Consider the following 18,310-nt stretch of genomic DNA (forward strand, 5'->3'; position numbering starts at 1 on the left):
GAAATCATCTACAGACTCGCTGATCACAGCAGTACCATACAGGGGGAATATACACTTAAAATGCTGCCAATGCTGCTGCAACTGCCACTGCCCCTGCTGTGGCACCACAGCATTCATTTCATCCACACTTTGCTGTTGGTGGATATGCACTGAGACAATAAAAAGAAATGTATTCAGTACTGTGACATTCTTAGTCTAAGAGAAAAGTTACAGTTTCTGATCTGAATCTGTACTTACCAGGTAATTCCCCATCCTGCTCTAATGTCCTCTGCTGTTTTCCACCACTGGCACTACTGACGGTGCTTGATGTAGCTGAACACTTCATTTCTCACCTAAACTGGTACCATGTATGCAAAAAAGAATCAAACTGATCACACGAGTGAGAGCAGGACGGTCGATCTCACACTACAGTGGTTTACAACAGAATGAGGGGAACTTGGGATGGAGTGGCATTTATATACCCTCTGCCCCCTCCACCCATGTTTCCCCCTAGAGTGCCTCTGGCCCCTCCACCCACATCTTCCCCCAGAGAGCCAATAGGAACACAGCTTCTCAGTATATTTATTCCTTAATGAAGTTTGTTGTAAACAATACATCTCTTTTTCCAACTAACTGCTTAGTACACAGTATCAATACTACGAATAAGAACAATATATATAAAGATTTAAAAACACTTACTCTTGCCCAGAAAGGAGTCCAGTATTCAGCAATGCGTATTTTCAATAAGTTACCAGCAACCATTAAGAATTTAGTTTCAGACAAGGCACAATTTGAACATAATTTAAAAGAATTTTTGGCCAGCTCCTTCTATTCCATCCATGAATTGCTCAACAAGTGCAGTAGACCATTTTAATGAAAATTTATTATACTTTAATTTTTGACACTACTAGGTTGTAGCAGCCAAGTAATTGCCTACTGTGTGAATGATGGATATATGGAAAGCAGATATAAGTCTTAAGTCTGTAAGTAGTGGAAATTTAATTTTAAATCTTGTGAATAATTTGACTGTTCTTAACTGAGGATCATTGAAATGAATAATTTACTTTAGTTTTGACAATACTTGGTTGTAATAGCCAAGTAACTAACCGCTGTGGGAATGATGGATTTAATGAAAGCAGATGTAAGTATGAAACCTGTAAATATTAGAAGTTTAATTTTAATTCATGTACATAATTTTACTGTTTATTGACTGAGAACATTAAAATTCATGAAACTAAAGTTTTTCTAATTACATTTTTGACATGTTCCACACCCGGGAGGATCCCCTCTTTTGTGGGTCTATGGACTGAATAATTAATCTAATCTAATCTAACCACAGCAGCAGGTGAATGCTGGTGTGAGAGCACTCGACAGGTTGGTGCTGATCTGACCACGCTAGACAAGTCTGTACCTGTCTGCTAGACTGCCTGTGCCATGCTGCTTGTGGGGTTTTTGACATTTGACAAAACCAAATGTAAAATTAAATGTAGATAATGCTCACCCGCATTTTGTGATTATTTTACATTCAACTTTCTATGAATCTAGGGTTGCCATAATTTTTGCCTGACAAACCGGAACATTTTTCCCAAACTGACTAAAAATGGACATAATTTGGAAAGGAGTAGTTGGGACAAAACGGGCTACTCCTCTTAAGCCTAACGAAGTGAAAGATTGGAGCAAATGCTGCCTTTAGTTGCAAACAGCTGCTCACTGTGTATTTGTTTGATAGTGGTGGGTGCTAACAATTATTTCACATTGGATGTTTAATTTTGTTATGCCCAACGTCACACTTTTTCTTGCTGCTTCGGGAACATGAGACAGTTTGGAGCTAAGTGTGAAAGTAGCCTATACTTCACTGATCCAAAGACATGATGATGTTTAATGGTATGACAGCACATTGCTAATTTCGCAGCTGTTACTAATTGCCTCTCTTTGAATGAATCTGAAAGAAGGAAACTGTACATTTCTTTAAGTACTTCCAGAGAGTACATTTGATTTGTGCTTTAGCTAAATGATCCTTAATATCTGCTCTTCCTCCATCAGCAATAATATCATAACACTTACAAATTACACATTCTGCTTCATGGTCAGGTCTCCCTCGTTTTATGTAGATCCATTCATCTGGATATATTCCTCTTCAGAACTTTGAGTTCACTTGAAGCAATCAATGACCTTATTAACAAATTAACCGCAATACGACTCAGAGAAATTGAGACTCACGTTGCTGTAAAGCTTAAACCAAAATGACATAAATGATACTGATGGCGGTCCATCAATCTGACGTTGCCCTTTCCGCTTTCGAGTCATAGTGCTTAAAGCGGGGCTCTTACTTTGAAATGAGTTCATCCCTTTTAAATACCTTAGGTAGCAGGACTGGAAAGGGAACAGAAGCAGCTATAGAAAAATTTACAAGAGTAGTTCTAGAAGCCCTAGATAAAGGAGAACAAGTAACAGGCATTTTCCTAGATCTCAGAAAAGCATTTGATGCAGTTGACCATGAAATACTACTAGGTAAACATGAAGCACTAGGAATCAGGGGGGTTGTAAATAAATGGATTAGATCTTACCTTCCAGACAGAGTGCAGAGGGTGGAGATATCTCAAATTTCAAGTAGCTCAAATTATTTAGTGAAACATCTTTCAGATGAAGAATATTTGAACATTGGAGTATCTCAAGGGAGTGTGTTAGGCCCAATACTATTTCTTATTTATATTAATGACTTCCCACAGTGGGTAATGCAAGGAGAAACAGTGTTGTTTGCTGATGACAGCAATATAATAATTACAGACAGGACACCAGAAATGTTAAATGTAAAAGCTGAAAAGGCACTTAAGGAAGTTCACAACTGGTCAAATAACAACAAAGTAACCCTTAATGTGAAGAACACTAATAACATAAACTTCTATATAAAGAAAAAACCGAATATGACAAACTTAAAGTTCAAAGTGAAACTATAGAGTGTATAGCCAGCACAAAATTTTTGGGTATGTATGTTGATCAACAATTAAAATGGGATGAACATATTAGGATGCTTGGGAAAAAAATTAGCACAGCATGCTATGCCTTATGAATATTAGTCACTGTGTGCAATTGTTCATGCCAGAGAATGACATACTTTGCACACATACATTCAATAATAAGTTACGGCATAACATTCTGGGGTGCAAATGCCCAAAATATGAAATATGTGTTCAGATTGCAAAAACGAGCTATCAGAATAATGAGCAAGAGTCACAAAAGAGCACACTGCAGCGAGATATTTAAAAATTGGGGTATTCTGACTATCCCAAGTGAATATATCTTGCAAACTACAGTTTTTATTCACAAAAATATTGAGCAATACTTAGCAAACAGCTGCATACATGATCACCAAACCAGAAACAGTAATTGCTTGCACCTAGACAGAATGAATAAAACTAAAACCCAAATCACTATGTTTTACCAAGCTGTCAAGATATACAATAAATTGCCAAAAGAAATCAAAAGCATAAAGGAACTATGTAAATTTAAAGCATTCCTTAAAGAATATTTACTAAAAAATAATTTTTAATCGATTAGAGAATTCATGCAACATAAAATAGGCATAAATAAATAATCAGGTTAATCAATTATAAAGTGGACATTCTAGATTGTAATTTACCCATACAAGTATTACAGGAGACTTGTGATATATTTCTTTTGATTGAAGCAGGTTCTTCAGCATTATGTAATTCAATGATAAATTGTGTGTGTAAAATATATATATATATATATATATATATATATATATATATATATATATATATATATATATATATATATATATAAAAACAAAGATGAGGTGACTTACCGAACAAAAGCGCTGGCAGGTCGATAGACACACAAACAAACACAAACATACACACAAAATTCAAGCTTTCGCAACAAACTGTTGCCTCATCAGGAAAGAGGGAAGGAGAGGGGAAGACGAAAGGAAGTGGGTTTTAAGGGAGAGGGTAAGGAGTCATTCCAATCCCGGGAGCGGAAAGACTTACCGTAGGGGGAAAAAAGGACAGGTATACACTCGCACACACGCACATATCCATCCACACATACAGACACAAGCAGACAGTCTTTAAATACGTCTGCTTGTGTCTGTATGTGTGGATGGATATGTGCGTGTGTGCGAGTGTATACCTGTCCTTTTTTCCCCCTAAGGTAAGTCTTTCCGCTCCCGGGATTGGAATGACTCCTTACCCTCTCCCTTAAAACCCACTTCCTTTCGTCTTCCCCTCTCCTTCCCTCTTTCCTGATGAGGCAACAGTTTGTTGCGAAAGCTTGAATTTTGTGTGTATGTTTGTGTTTGTTTGTGTGTCTATCGACCTGCCAGCACTTTTGTTCGGTAAGTCACCTCATCTTTGTTTTTATATATAATTTTTCCCACGTGGAATGTTTCCTTCCATTATATATATATATATATATATATATATATATATATATATATATATATATATAACGGGAAAGCGCTGGTAGATAGGCACAATAAAAAAACACACACACAAAATTTCAAGCTTTCGCAACCCACGGTTGCTTCGTCAGGAAAGAGGAAAGGAGAGGGAAAGATGAAAGGATGTGGGTTTTAAGGGAGAGGGTAAGGAGTCATTCCAATCCCGGGAGCGGAAAGACTTACCTTAGCGGGAAAAAAGGACAGGTATACACTCGCACACACACACATATCCATCCATACATATGCCGTATATGTGTGTGTGTGTGTGTGTGTGTGTGTGTGTGTGTGTGTGTGTGTGTGTGTGTGTGTGTGTGAGTGTATACCTGTCCTTTTTTTCCCCCTAAGGTGTAAGTCTTTCCACTCCCGGGATTGGAATGGCTCCTTACCCTCTCCCTTAAAACCCACATCCTTTCATCTTTCCCTCTCCTTCCCTCTTTCCTGACGAAGCAACTGTGGGTTGCGAAAGCTTGAAGTTTTGTGTGTGTGTGTTTGTGTGTTTTTTTATTGTGCCTATCTACCAGCGCTTTCCTGTTTGGTAAGTCATGGAATCTTTGTTTTTAATATATTTTTCCCACGTGGATTTTATTATATATAGCTTGTATATCATTACCTTATATGACAAAGTAAAGTACATATGTATGTATAATGATGACATCCATACAAAGAAATTTGTTTACGGATGAATAAATAAATATATATCACATAATAATGGTACAAGTTGTGCAGGGAACATATAGCAATAAAAAGCATTCACGTGGAGACGACTCTTAATCAGTTTCATGTAAATGTCCAGAGCACATTACACTCATTTCTTATTTTCACACTCTAAACCACATTGTAAGCAGCAACATTCTCATTTCCCAGCAAATCTGTAGTCCTCAGGGCTGATTGTTGTAACATATTGAGGAAGTAAGAGCTCTAGAATATTTTTTTCTAATGTGTGGCTACAGCTCTGTTCTTGAACAAGCAGAGTTGTGCAGTCACTAGCCCCTTTTAGTAGCGATAGCTAAAGCACGACCATACTTTTCACAATACACACAATACCACTCATCAGATTCACTGTCAGAATTACGGCATTACCTTATTCGCAGACATCATGCATGCATTTGAAGTTGAATAACTGAGTGACGATGGATTCATAGTGATTATTCAGCTACATATAGCTGGTGTGCTGAAAGGGCCAAACAGAAGTCTATTGTACCCTTTGCATTCAAGCCTATAAGTTTTCTACATAACATGGTATTGAGGTCGCACACACACGTAAGATCTAAACAGGTCTGTATCATCAAGTCACCGTTTCTCACACAGGTAACAAGCAAAATCTTTGTACGACACTCTAACACGATGTTTCGTTTTTTTGTAACAAATTCAATTTTGCTAGCTGCGTTTTCCTTGTTGCACTATCGACAGTGATGTTGAGTACAGTACACCAACTCATATCGGTGATGTCTTTCCAGTCCTTTTGTCTGCGAGAGTGTTGTTGATTGTCACACAGTGCCGGATGCATGTGCTTTATAACACTTGTTTGAGAGAGTCTTGGCACGATATTGCACCTTCCAGAAGTGTTGACTGGAAAACCTAAATGTCAAATAATTTCCTAGAACTGAAGAGAATTGAGACATGTTGCTAGTGTGAGAATGGGCATAGTATAGTTTTTTCGGTTGCTGTACATATATAAACGATAACTGCACTGCTTGTCTGAAATGTGTGTTTGTTGCAGTGTGAAGTTACTATGGCTTATATTTCGGCATGTCCAGAGAAAATGGCGGTGTGACCTAACGTGAAGCAAGTATAGATTCAGCATATTCATACCCATAACGGTATGAGAGCGATTTTACATGGAAAATTGTGTGTGCTGTAGATATTGACATTCATTCCAGAACTATAGCCATTAAGAAGAGACATTTCCAGTACATTGCTCGGTGTCAGACTGCAGCAGCAATCATAATATTTAATTGTAGTTACAGTGATAAATATGTACTTGGTTCCCAATATTCTTGAGAGTCTGGAGATGGCCATAGAGAGCATAACAGCAAGCAAGCAGATCAGGACTGGAAAGAGAATCCCAGCAGACACCTTTGCTCTGGTGTGGGGCTTGCCCATCCCTCACAAAACTGTTCAGAGAGTCCGAGAGAGCTTTGGTTTAGGCCCCTACGGTTGCAGGTTTGAATCCTGCCTCGGGCTTGGATGTGTGTGATGTTCTTAGGTTAGTTAGGTTTAAGTAGTTCTAAGTTCTAGGGGACTGATGATCTCAGAAGTTAAGTCCTATATTGCTCAGAGCCATTTGAACCATTTTGAGCTTTTGGTTTAGGACGATTTGGGTCGCAGGTTCCCCTGGACTGGTGAGTAGTAAACTAATACCCAGTTTGGATTGAGTAGTCTCGGAAACCGCTTGTGTCGCATGTATACTCCGTAGAAATTTGAGGAGATTCATATGATGAGCGTTTGCACTGGGAGTATTGATACCGTTCAAACTCCCACCACTCAGATCCTCGTGTGGTGGGGACCCCCACAGCCGGCGGGCCTCTCTCTGGCTGACACTCGCCTCTGCGGCTGTGGTCATGGGCGTCATTTACGGCCAGTCTCTGTACTGCAGCACGGTGCATGTGAGTGCCCAGAAGGTGAATACAGGGGATGTGAGAGTGTTTTCAAAGATCTCAGTGATCTAGCCGTGAACATATCACGTTTCTCAATACATCATGGCGCTATTTGTTGTTGTTACTATCCTATTACGCGGTAGACCCTTTCCTCCCACCTTCTTCGTCCTCGTGTAGCTGAGAGAACCAGCCACCTTAGGAATTCTATAGTACTTTTAAAAAGAAAATACACTTAGTAGATCTGTAGTGGGCGGGGACTCTGTAACCGCCATGGTATAAATTCATGTCGAAATTTGAAATTGCCGCTATCATTCCATATATCACTGGTTCCAGTCACGACGTCAAATAATAATAGGTTTGGATCATGTAATGAAATTTCTCTTCAAAAATATTACGCTGCTGTTTATGCACGCAAACTATTGTGCAATGTCCGTCCACCTTTCTTTATTTTGAGTAGTTTTGAACTGTGTGGAGCAAATTGGTTAAATGCTATATTAACGATTTAATTAATATTTCCTCTGGCATGCCTTCTGAAGCACCATTTGTGACATCTTCAAGCTGTAATATTACGCACCAGATTTAATAACTCCTGAAGTAGTTCATGAAGTGTTCCTCAAGGAAAGTGCACAGGAAGGTTGGGTCAGTTTAGAGTCCATGGGGCAATGAAATATCTCATGCTAGTTTCTGTGTCATGTGCAAAGCAAACTACAGCTCTCTCTCTCTCTGTATGCAACGATCTTTCTTTAAAAGTTTATTCTGAGTCAGCCAGCTACTAGTTTTTTGACATCGTCAATTTGTGTGTGTGTGTGTGTGTGTGTGTGTGTGAGAGAGAGAGAGAGAGAGAGAGAGATAGCTACCGCATCCACATTATATCCGCTACATCACGATCATGTGACTGGACATTAGTTATTTATTATTTCAGCAGTATTTCTGGATCGATTCTCAGTCAGGTGTTTGCCTTGAAGAAAGGCATCTCACGTGTGTCACTATTCTTCAGGGGTTTATCGGGTAAACACTGTCTGCTTGTGGTTTGGTCCGACCGCAATTGACAACATATGCAGACCCAGCATTGGCACGCCACGGGACGAGAGAGAGAGAAAGAGAGAGAGAGAGGGACAGACGGAGGAACGCAGAGAGAGAGAGAGAGAGAGAGAGAGAGAGAGAGAGAGAAAATGTGTTTCGACAGGAATTTCTCAGGTGCTTTTGTTTCGGGATAAGTGTGACATCCAGTTTGTCAGTTGCGTGCCTCGAGCAAGCACTCTTGACTCTTGGACACCCATTTCGCGGGGGCCGCCAGTGGATGGTGTATGCTTCGCGATCAAAAGATGTTTAAAAGTGTAATTACGTGGTGGGTATTTCATGGTGGTATTCCTTCTGTGATCTGGACCAGAAAAAGCGATCGACTTTATTACCTCTTTTCGATGTATTTTACAAGACCTGCCTCTTCCCAAACAGCAGAGATTGATGAGCAAGAAAGAAACAACCCCTGTAAATTGAATTTTTTTGTAAATAAACAATATACTCCCTGCTATGTAATTGAATCTCCTGTCGTGAGCCGGCCAGAGTGGCCGAGCGGTTCTAGGCGCTACAGTCTACTCGTGGGACGAATGTTGGCACTACTGACACATCAGTTACAGTTGTGACTTGTCAGAGTTTCAACTTTCACACATAATATTACTTATATTGAAAATAGAAATTTCCATCACTGTAAGCGTGATGCTCAGTCTGGAACCGCGTGACCGCTACGGTCGCAGGTTGGAATCCTGCCTCGGCCATGGATGTGTGTGATATCCTTAGGTTAATTAAGTTTAAGTAGTTCTCAGTTCTAGGGGACTGATGACCTCAGAAGTTAAGTCCCATAGTGCTCAGAGCCATTTGAACAATTTCCTCTCGTGAGATCCTTCCTCTCCAGCACAGAGTCGCCAATTTCCATGTGGGAGACGGGTGGGGAGGGTAAGGGGGTTTACCAGAGGGGGAGGGTTTAATTCATTAATCAACTGAATTAATTAGTCAATCAAATTTCTATCATAAGTGTGCTTGTATCGGCGAGGGGAGTTCCCAGGGGGATAGAGGAGGGTTAGAGGAGGGGGAGGGGGATGGGTGGGAGAACAAATAGGTTAAGAACCTGTCACTCAAAGGAAAGGATTATCCCCAGTACGCATAATCTAATTAGCAGAACAATAGGGTAAAGACCTGTCAATTAAAAGAGAACAAAAGGTTTGGCACTGAATGTATGCTTGCCTTTGATATCGGCATCCCACACTATCAGATTGTCCTGAAACGAAGTTTGCCCCACTACTTACGTGACTCGCATTTGACATGCTTTCTTACCGATACTTTTTACTCAATTGAACACTGAAAAAAGAGTTTACGTACTACTGTGTTCCCATGATACTAGCTGTGGTTAGGGAATCCTCCTCTACCATTCATTGACGGCAATTTTTTTTTTTTTTTTAAGAGGAGGGTACATTTATTTTCTAAACATGCCTTGTAGTAACACTTTGACGTCTGGTCGTTTGGTCCACCATTGCTTTCAGACATTCTTAACACAGAATTGTCTGAGCTCTTAAAAATACCCAGCATACTGACATACAGTACTGCTGTGCCCACTATGGAATTACCTGAAAGTACACACCACCAAGGGTGGCTTGGTGAGGAGGCTAGCGGGCTGTCCATGTTCGGTTGCGTCACAAAAAAATATTTTTATGCGAATAAGGCAATCCTATATCTACTGCTAAAGGTGATATTTTGGTAAACGTTTTATTTTGTGTACAAAAATACTGAAAAGAATGTCAGGTTCACAATATTTATCAAGCGATCATAAATAAACCATTTAGTTAAAATCTCCCATTCTTTCGCATTCTTGGCTTTAGTGGTTATAGTTATTATGATGTTTTGAAATTAAGAAATCTACAGACGTTAATTCGGAGAGCTTACAGTGATCAACGTGGTCATTTGATAGTTTACGCTCAGTGGGGCCGGCCGCTATGACCGAGCGGTTCTTGGCGCTTCAGTCTGGAACCGCGCGACCGCTACGGTCGCAGGTTCGAATCCTGCCTCGGGCATGGATGTGTGTGACATCCTTATGTTGGTTAGGTTTAAGGGGACTGATGACCTCAGATATTAAGTCCCATAGTGCTCAGAGCCATTTGAACCATTTTTGAACGTTCGGTGGGCTTTAAGTTCAGCCGCTATACCGAAATTGCTTGCAAGGGTAGGAGAGCCGTGTGTTACTACATTATGAAGTAAACGTAATTTGCATAGTTGCAGTACGTCACTGTGCGAAGTTGCCCCCGCACGGTACCGAATTCATTTGTGTGTTTCGTATTTCTGTTTCCTATGCTGTTTATCTGATCAATCACATCCGCAATCTAAGTTTTGCAGTACAGTTAACAGAGTTCCTTGACAAGATTAAAAGAAAGAAATTATCTGTGTGGCGTACTAACGTAAGAGTAAAGCATTGGACTGGTAATAGAAAGGTTGTGAGTTCAACTACACATTCAAACCTTTTTTAAGCTTGTTTGTTATTTTGCGCTAAAACTATGTTATTATAGAAACCCAGTTATAAAATTAATAGCTCTTATTTTAATTAGTAGTTACCTAATTTTTTCATCAATTTGACAAGTTAATTGTTTTGTTTTTTTATGTTTATGTGCACGACGTAAGAAACTGAGAATCATCATTCCTTGTCTTTAGTTGTTGATTGGTGCATTAAAATGCAGTGGAGATTTATCTCGGCTAAAAGTATCGACTCTACAGAATTGGAATCTGTTAACTGCTCTGTAACTCTTGGCCGGCCGCGGTGGTCTAGCGGTTCTGGCGCTGCAGTCCGGAACCGCGGGACTGCTACGGTCGCAGGTTCGAATCCTGCCTCGGGCATGGGTGTGTGTGATGTCCTTAGGTTGGTTAGGTTTAAGTAGTTCTAAGTTCTAGGGGACTTATGACCTAAGATGTTGAGTCCCATAGTGCTCAGAGCCATTTGAACCATTTTTTTGTAACTCTTGTTGTTGTCATCGTTCGTTGGAGTTCTGCCATTTATATAAAAATGCTCTGAGCATCTTAACATCTATGGTCATCAGTCCCCTAGAACTTAGAACTACTTAAACCTAACTAACCTAAGGACATCACACAACACCCAGTCATCACGAGGCAGAGAAAATCCCTGACCCCGCCGGGAATCGAACCCGGGAACCCGGGCGTGGGAAGCGAGAACGCGACCGCTCTGCCATTTATATTCAGATATAGTGAGGGAATCCATAAGGGCACGAAGTCTGCTAAATATTTCTCCACAGTACTGTCCAGTTCACTTGTGATTAGCTGTTTTCAACAGGGTTTCCAGGTGCGGTCTTCGTCGTTATCTTGTATATTGATTTGTTAAGAAGCTGTGAGATTTAATACACAGGCGCATACACAACTAAATTCAAGAAAGTACTTCAGGATACATAATTAAATTCAAAAAAGTGTTTCCGGATGTGATGGTAGTCAGGAGAAATCATTGCCAGATGTAAGTTAGCTTGCGTCATAGTCGCTATGTGTAAGTTGCGGAAAAACTTGCCGTTATGTGTAAGTTACATGAAGCTCACTTTGAATAAGAAAATGCTATCTGACATTAAAAGCAACGTAAAAGATTGGGTCGCCACCAACTCTAGCCACACTACAAATAAAGAGTTCGGATGAATCGGAAAATTAATTAATTTAATCATAAGAAAAAAGACTCATAAGAGAACATTCATTGTACTATCACTCGTAGTTTGGTCCAGGCATTGTTCACGTGAATCAAATATTAAAATAAAGTAAATAATGAGTGAACACTGTGCATAAGAGCAGCTTGCAGTAGCACTCCTGAAAACAACATCTATTCTAAAGAATTTGTTTTAAATAAAAAGGGAACACTAATTATTGGACCTGTGCGCATGGAAACGCTGTGGATGGGCTAACAAGGAAACTACAAGGTAAATGGCGTAGGTAATAAGAGACGTAACATTGGTACACAGGATAAGATTGGTGACAAAATAATTTATTCCTTAACACATTGATGTAATGCATCTACACAACTGCCTGGTAACTAAGTACAATTTCTTGTGAAACGGTACACGATTCACAATACACTCGTATGCCCACATGGTTTGCGGAGACACAATTTCTACATACCGTGGCCAAGTTTTAACCACATTAAACCACGCAGGCGCGAACAATTAACATTTTACAGAAGGCACATTTGAGTAGACAGAGGGTGATGGCAGTGGGCCCACAAACTCTAATATTAAACCACGTGGATGGCTTCCAATGGAAATAAGGTACATGAGACAAAGAAAATTCACGAAGAGGCAAAATTGTTAAGGTTCAGGAAAGATTAGAACATATACAGAAGCAGTTGCAGGCAAACATTCACACTGAACCGAGGGCGCACTTCTTACACATGCAACACCTTTTTGTTACGTTCTTCTTATGGATCAAAGTCTGCATTAGGAATCAAACTGAAAGTCAGCAGAAGCCTTGCAATAAATGAGTTTGTGGCGGAAATCTCGTTGGTGTCATGGTGGATTAGACAACGAAGAAGGCATGACCTCGACACTGTGTTTCTGTTCTCGTTTGGGTGAATATGAGCTTCACGCGTAGGTGCTGAACACTGATTAATCCAAGGCTGCCCTGCTAGGGAGGTAGTGCGAGTGCTGCGAGCTCTGAGTTAAAGATGTTACCACGGAGAAGAAAACAGCTAAGTATCCACTGAATATTCACGCCAAAGCTTCCAGGAGCAGAAGCACTTTGGGCATGTAGTCCATTTTGCCTGCGGCGGGTACGTGAACTGTTTACACGTTTGGCTAGAGGTTCAGGTGTCTGTCGGAGTGCAGATTCAGAGTCTCTCTACTGCGAATCAGGAGGTCCGTCCAGTTCTCAGTTACGATACGGACAGGGGTGGCCCCCTTGTAGATGCCCAGAGAATGGTTCAAGGCTGTTGCTTGGTCCACGTCACTTCAGGTACTTCGCCTTCCCCCCCTCCCCCCGCCTGCAAGAGGAAGTATTGTCGTTTTCCTGCTGTTTATCACCTGAGGCCTTCATGTAAAGCCCGCATCTCGTGGTCGTGCGATAGCGTTCTCGCTTCCCACGCCCGGGTTCCCGGGTTCGATTCCCGGCGGGGTCAGGGATTTTCTCTGCCTCGTGATGGCTGGGTGTTGTGTGCTGTCCTTAGGTTAGTTAGGTTTAAGTAGTTCTAAGTTCTAGGGGACTTATGACCACAGCAGTTGAGTCCCATAGTGCTCAGAGCCGTTTGAACCATTTTTTTGAACCTTCATGTAAATTTTAAGTATAACTTTCAGGGAGGTCAGATCTTGTTGGGAAGACACAACAACATATAGGTCTTCTGCATATGCTGTACAGTAGAGTCCCACGTTCTGAACCGCAAATCCTCTCTTCCTGCTTTCAATGAGACGCATTAATGATTCAGTGGGTGTGGCATATTGCGCCATCGATAGTGGGCATCCTTGATGGACAGATCAGCTAATGTGGAGCTATTTTGTGAGGTGACTATTAATTAAAATGCGGAAGGAAGCATTTCACAAAAATCACGGACGATCGTTGGGATACGGTCTCTATATCTCATCGTCTTCATCACTTCTATTAAAAACTCATGACCATGTTAGTGGAAGAGGATGGCTGGATGTCGTTTCTGTCATCACTCCTTTCCCTCTTCCCCGGGACCGAATTTGTGTACCACATCTGTCTGCATCTAGTGTTATCACATCTGAAACTGTATGAGCTTTTTCGAAATGTTTGCGAATCGTATGATGCAGGCAGGATCTGAGCACCAGCCCGGTATTTACCTGGTGGGATGTGGGAAACCGTGTAAAAACCACATCCAGGGTGGCTAGCAAACCGGCCCTCGTCTTTAACCTGTGGCACGCCTCCCTGAATCCTCGACGTGGCTTGCTAATGCAAGCAGCTATCTGGGTGGTTCGACAAAATCATATCAAGCTCTGACTCAATATTTGTGCAGCTTTTATAGATAAATGCATCATCAGCGAAAAGTCTGAGGTTGCTATAAATATTGTCCACAAGGTCATTACTACAGAACATGAATAACAAGGGTCCCAGCACGCTTCCCTGGGGCACAGCCGAAGTTACTTTTACGTCTGTCTATGAGTCTCCTTTCAAGGTAACATGCTGTGTCCTCACTACGAAGAAACCATCAATCGAGTCACAAATTTCGTTTGATATTCCATATCATCGCAGACTCCTTAATAAGTCTTTATGTCTTACTGTGTTAAACGCTTTGCGGAAGTCAAGAAATATTGTTATCTACCTGTCTTGAGCACTGGCTTTCACAAATTCGGTTTGACAAGACCAATGTTTTCAGCGGCATCGATGGCATCTTTGCCAACTGCACCTGGCACGCCGTACTGTGGACCAGAATCCTGAAAACCTGGCCAGAATTGCAAAACCTGCTGCAATCCAAAAATATGGCACAAAGAAATTGGAAAAAATTAATGAAGTGGACTAAAAATGTTTCCCGTGAACAATTATAATTTTTATGGTAAAATATATTGCAAAACTACCTCTATTACTGTCTTTATTGCAGAAAATATATATTAATAACAAAAACTGAAAGTTTTATAAGTGTTCTTAATTCTCTTCCTCTTGTGCTTCATGTTCATCATCTTCTTTTCCTTCTTCACCTTCTTCTCCGCCAACATTTGTATCCTCTTCAATAGTCTCAGCATCTGATCCCGTGTCTTCCTTTGCAGCAGGTACCAAGAGGGTGACAGCTTCCGACGACAAGGTTTTCGCTTTCCTTGGAGACGATTTCCGCAAAGAAGGAATGTGTAATAGTAGAATGTAACTTAGTTTTATCAAGGAAAAGCTTGTACAAAGGAAACTATATAGTTATTTTATAAAGAGTAGTTTTTATATGTTTAAAACATTTAAAATATATTTTTATATAGAATAATTATAACTTTTTAGTAGCTAATTAGCAATGTTACAGAAATAACAATGGTATGATTATATGCGCATAGCTATTTTATGCGTATTTTAGTAAAATTTTCAATCCTATTTTCTCTATGTAAATAAAGGCATTTTGAAACTGTCATTTAAAAAATAACTCAAAGCTGGAGTTGCCTCTGGGAGCTGGATTTTGAGGCTGATCCACGTAGATGGTAGTAAATATTTAAGGACAGAGTGAAAAAGAAGGCGAAATGTCGTGGAATCTTTACAATTTTTTTGCTTGCTTTCCGATAAGAAATTGACTACAAAACTAATAGTTAATTAATGAAATAAGTGTTCCTATGTAAGAACATACTCTTTTGGAATAACCTCCACTTCTAAAAAGATTTGAACTGATTTCGCTGAAGATAAGTATTCCATCCGAACGAAATTCAACGTTCGGAAGAAATAGCTGGCCGCTTTAACACAGGGATTCAATAATCACATCCGTACTGTAGCGAACCTGTTAAACTAAACTTCTTCACTCCGAACTTTTTTTAATTTATGGTCACTTTTTCTGGAGTCTGACCCCGTGTGCGCCGCTCACAGCTACATGACGGACGGCGCTTTGAAATCTCCCGCCAGCGCGCCGCCGGCGTAGGCCATCCTTCCACCGCTCACTATCTACGATGAGGGGCACCACACGCACAAGCCACCGCAGGGCGCAAACCCATATGACGTCACTGCTCGAGATACTGACTGGCCGGCGCCTCCTATTACGTAGCCGCAATTCAGAATTCGGACCCAGGTTTAGTGCATCTATAGACTTATCAATATTGGTGAGCAAGACTGCAGTGAGGGGAAGTACTTCGTTGTAGCCTAATGGTACTAAATAGCACTCCGTCATCAAGCCACAAGTGGCCCATCGGGACCATCCGACCGCCGTGTCATCCTGAGCTGAGGATGCAGAGAGGAGGGGCTGTGGTCAGCACACCGCTCTCCCGGTCGTTACGATGGTTTTCTTTGACCGGAGCCGCTACTATTCGGTCGAGTAGCTCCTCAATTGGCATCGCGAGGCGGAGTGCACCCCGAAAAATGGCAACAGCGCATGGCGGCCCTGATGGTCACCCATTCAAGTGCCGGCCACGCCCGACAGCGCTTAACTTCGGTCATCTGAGGGGAACCGGTGTATCCACTGCGGCAAGGCCGTTGCCATAACGCTACTAAACATTAATAATATTCAAGGACCTACATAAGTGTGTCTGCATTCAAGACAATCTGGCTCTATCAAGAACATTACTGTTACTATAAATAACTCCGCACCATAGAAGAACATGTTTACCAAGCAGACCGGTTGACCACACGCTCTAAACTTTCCACCTTCTCACGAACACACACCCATCACTGGCTCGGAGGCAGAAACAGTTTTCATTAGAAATCGTAACAGGCCTCCACCTTGCCCTCCATTGAGCTCTCGCTTGACACCACTGAAGTCCCAAATACGATATTACAGTTCCTGTGTTATTCTGAATTACGACGAAAAGTTCCTTTGGACATGCGTGCGTGTCCAAAGGATCAGGCACGTGGCTACCGCGTCTATTATGAAATACATTAGATATATTCGCAACGGCGAATATGGACAATCATCGGCTGTAGAATAGATTGGCGACAATGAAAATTTGCGTCAGATCAGAGCTAGAACCCGGATTTTCCGGTTATCGCGAGTGGTCGCCTTACCATTTGGCTATTCGTGGACGACTCACGGCCAGACCAAAACGCATGGTTGACGACATTGGAAATTCGGGTCTGGCCGGGAGACTTGCATGGATAGGCAAATGGTAAGGCGACCTCTCCCTATAAGCGGAAAATCCGGGTTCGTGTCCCGATCCTGCACAAATTTTCATTGTCCTCATACCATTCTACAGTTGATGGCTCTCCATATTCGCAATTGCGAATACACTTAATGCAGTCGCAAATGGCGGTGGTTTGGGGTCACTGGAATGCACGCTACAGGACGTTTGGCCGGCCGCTGTGATCGAGCGGTTCTAGGCGTTTCAGTCCGGAACCACGCGGCTGGTACGGTCGCAGGTTCGAATCCTGCCTCGGGCATAGATGCGAGTGATGTCCTTAGGTTAGTTAGTTCTAAGTAGTTCTAAGTGTAGGGGACTGATGACCTCACATATTAAGTCCCATAGTGCTTAGAACCATTTGAACCATTTTTAGGGCGTATGGCTCGGAGCTGTCCTTGAAGTAACCGGTTTGCAACAGCTCATTGTGTCACTGTGGTGCCAACTGCTGTTCGAATTGCTGCTGCAGATGCAGTATTATACGTCAGAGCCATATGCCAAATACGACGGTCTTCCATCTCACCAGACCGTTCGGTTTGGGGGCCATGCCACGGTTGACGCGGCTTCCCCCATCGCAGGTCCTCCCTCGGGCATGGGTGTGTGTTGTCCTTAGCGTAAGATAGTTTAAGTTAGATTAAGTTAGATTAAGTAGTGTGTAAGCCTAGGGACCGACGACCTCAGCAGTTTGGTCCCATAGGAACTTACCACCACCACCCTCTTGGCAGCCCCACGTGTCCGTCAGGAGCCTGGTCTTCCTGCGACCGTATACTCTTGTGACCACCGCTGCCAGCAGTCATGTATAGTGGCTACATTCCAGCCAAGTCTTTCTGCCGTATTGCAGAAGGAACATCCAGCTTCTCTAGCCCTAATACACGACTTCACTCAAATTCGGTGAGGTGTTGATACTGGCGTCTTTGTCGCCTTAAAGGCATTATTGATTTACATCATTTCACCACGTCCAATTTCGAAGGTAACTTACGCTTACGATCATTACAGCACGTATTTAAAGCAACCTAATTGGCATCCTTCAGATGTAGAAACACAACTACCAAATTTCGTTTATATTACAGAACTCTTTTTTGGTGTTGCGACTTTTTTTGCGTCAGTGTATTTGTTTCACGAGCCTTTAAGTGGTGTAAGTAATGGCAACGTCTGAAGACCTATCCCTCACTTCACTTATTCAGTTTCAGAGCCAATATATTACCTTCTTGCTGGAAACTATTGGGAGGTTGACGGAAGCATAACAGACTCAGCAAACTACAAAGACTGAAGCACAGAATGCCAGTGGACTGATGCAACCTCTACACCCTTCCGCTCCTTTGCTGCAAAACATGACAAATGGCCGGATTATCGCCCGCAGCTAGAGCATCACTTTCATGCCTACAACACATCGGGTGAATCACACTTTCTTTTTTTCGTGGGTAGTCGTGCATATTTTCAGATAGTGTCGAAAGTTGTTTCCTCAGTTGCAGACCCACAGCTTACCCTAAGAAGACATTATT

At 41.7% G+C, this 18,310-nt stretch overlaps 1 pseudogene; it reads right to left on the bottom strand.

Annotated features, from left to right (window-relative positions):
* Positions 1-16,057: 16,057 nt before the first annotated feature.
* On the bottom strand, positions 16,058-16,175 carry LOC126424775 (5S ribosomal RNA; annotated as a pseudogene).
* Positions 16,176-18,310: the final 2,135 nt, after the last annotated feature.

The sequence above is a fragment of the Schistocerca serialis genome, chromosome 1 (genome assembly GCF_023864345.2).
Source record: "Schistocerca serialis cubense isolate TAMUIC-IGC-003099 chromosome 1, iqSchSeri2.2, whole genome shotgun sequence".
Taxonomy (NCBI): Eukaryota; Metazoa; Arthropoda; class Insecta; order Orthoptera; family Acrididae; genus Schistocerca; species Schistocerca serialis.